The following is a 2560-nucleotide window of genomic DNA, read 5'->3' on the forward strand; positions in this document are numbered from 1 at the left end:
GGCTCTCCCCCCTCCTCTCCCCTCCCCTTCTCAGAGCTGCGTCCTGGTGGCACAGGGGCCACTCGGGCTCTCCTGCCCTTGGAGAGAGCGTCTTTGCTGGCGGGGATGAGGGGGCCCCCTGCGCCCACCCCCACCCACCCTCGCTCACACTAAGCCTCTCTGTGTCCCGGGTCCTTGCAGGCTCCTCACATCCTGCCAGGCGGGACATTCCCCACGTGGCCCAGGCCCCCTTGGGTCCCCTTGGCTGGGGGTGGGAGACAGACTCTGCTGTGAAACGCTCCCTGCGCCCTCCCGCCACCGGGACCCCCTAGTTGCTCCTGCAGGTGGGAGGGAGGACGCTCCTGCCCCCCACACCCCAGGATCTCGCCTGCAGCACCCAGGCCTCCCCCGGAGGATCCCTGCAACCACGTCCGTGAGGGCTGCTGTCCCCAAGCCCTGGCACCTCCCGTTCGCCCAGAGCCCTCCACCTCCCTCACAGGGTGGCACTAACACGGGCGAGTTCTTTTTTCTCTTTTAGTCAAAATCAGCAACAATGAGAGTTGTGAAGCCGCAGGCAGGAAGAAGAAAGCGCCTGGCGTCAAATCTGATACCGGAGGCAGTTAGACGGCTGGAGGAGGACCCGCTTGCTTCGGGGCGATGGCAGTGAGGCCCGCGGGTGGGGGTATGGGGGCGGCGTCTCCAGCAACCGCCTGTCCCCGACGTGGAAGGCAGAGGTCAGTCGGGAGGGCGCAGGGCCTGGGTGGAGGGGGGTGTCCTGAAAATGCATCCTGGAGAGGTGAGGCGGAGCCCTGGGTTGGTGGTTGGGGGGGTTCTGGGGATCTGGGGAGATGGGTTCCCCAAGGGGTTGATCCTGGAGTGGACATGGGCCGGCGGCCCCTTGCCTGGCTCCTGTTGTCCTGCCTGGCGGGGGGCCTCCACCACGGTGTCCCCAGGAGCCCCTGGGCCTGGGCCCTCCGTCCCCTTGGAGAGAGAGGGGCTGCTCAGGGCAGTTGAGGCCGTGTGACTTTGCCAGAGTCGCTTTCTCTGCAGCGCCTCCTCGATTCAGAGCCTCAAGTGTTAACAGGATGCGTCTTGTGTTTAAATCGCCGCCTCCTTCCACCCAACAAGGTAAACGCTGGCTCCTCGGGGCTGAGGTTTGCTCCGAGCCCGGGGCCGGGTGCAGCAGGAGCTCCTTCCAAAGCCCAAGGTGTAGCCCCTGCCCCGAGCTCCACGGGGAGCCAAGGACAGTCGGAAGGGCAGGTTCACACGGGCCCCAGGGAGGCATGCACCCCGCATTTGAGAATGCAGGGCAGGGGGGTGGCCAAAATGACCCGAAGTCTCCCAGGCTCCCAGGAGGGTACGGGAGGGGGCAGGGATCGGGATGGGGGCAGAGGGGAGGGCCCGGGCCGCCCTGTGCCCCTGGAAGGCCCTCCTGCCTGGCCGCGTCAGGTTTTCACAGAAACCCTCCAGGTGGAGTTTCCAGTCTCCATTTCACAGATAACAAGCAAAACGGGAGGCAAGAAAGTTCTAGAACTTACACCAGATTTGCAGAGAGGGAAGCCAGTGCAAGCTCGAGTTGGAACGCGGGGCTGACTCTGTGCTTTCCCTGGCAGCTCCGGGGACTTCCGGCCTCAGAACACACCTCTGTGACTCCCCCGTGGCTTACCCTGTCACAGGTGTCCCTCGGCCAAAGTGGGGGTACCTCTGGCTGCCCTGCACCCCCTCCCCTTCCCACCCCAAGTGGGGCTGCCTCATTCCCCCTCGTGTTTTCCCACATCATTGAAAGCCCCTTCCTACCGGGGAGGCATCGAGGGCTGGCACTGGGCTTGGTGTGGGATCGGCGGCTAATATTCCCACTAAATAAATACATTTTGCTAATTGGATTACTCAAGCAGTGTAATATACTACTGGGTTTCCAACATGATGCTAATAAATTGTGTGAAGAACTTAATCATGTTACTGTCCTGAAAGCTTGTAAGAGATGAAATTAGAAAATCAGGCAAAGTTGACATCCAGGGCTTTCCGGAGGTTTTCCGATGCGTGGGCTTCCCTGTGCCCGGCCTCTGAAGCTGAAGCTGCATGCGTATGTGTGTGTGCACACATGTGTGTGCATTTGTGTGTGCATGAGTGTGTGTGTGTGTGCATGTGTACGTATGCACCTGTGTGTGCATGGTGAAGGCCTTAGTGGTCGGGGGAGAGGCAGTGGGGGATTTCAGGCAGAAAGTGGGAGTCACTCCACAGAGGAGCTGGTCCCCGGGATGGGACGTGGGGCTCCTGGAGGGACAGGAGTGGGGCCCAGCCTGGCGTCGGCCCTCATGCTCTGTCCTCATCAGAACCAGCATCCACCGGGGGAGGTTGAGGCAGGCGCCAGGGGGTCTGTGGTTCCCTGAAAGCACCCTGCAAGCCGTTCCCCTCCATCCTCCCTCCGTTCTCGCTCTGCTCACGCCTCCCTGCTGCAGTCTTTTATGATTTGGGTTTCCGCTACGCTCCCCTTCACCGGGACACCGTGGGTCCAAGGTAACAAGAAGTCACTGTGGGAAAGGAGGAGAGAAGGGGCAGGGGGTGACCCGGTGGCTGGGAG

The 2560-nt window shown here is 62.0% G+C and overlaps 1 long non-coding RNA gene across 1 annotated transcript; it reads left to right on the forward strand.

The window, feature by feature from the left end:
• The first annotated feature begins 569 nt into the window (after nucleotides 1–569).
• LOC119514965 lies at nucleotides 570–1840 on the forward strand. The gene is made up of 3 exons (XR_005212897.1): nucleotides 570–713; nucleotides 1030–1107; nucleotides 1593–1840. It is a non-coding gene; the product is annotated as an uncharacterized LOC119514965 (long non-coding RNA).
• Nucleotides 1841–2560: the final 720 nt, after the last annotated feature.

This window comes from Choloepus didactylus, chromosome 18 (genome assembly GCF_015220235.1).
Source record: "Choloepus didactylus isolate mChoDid1 chromosome 18, mChoDid1.pri, whole genome shotgun sequence".
Classification (NCBI taxonomy): domain Eukaryota; kingdom Metazoa; phylum Chordata; class Mammalia; order Pilosa; family Megalonychidae; genus Choloepus; species Choloepus didactylus.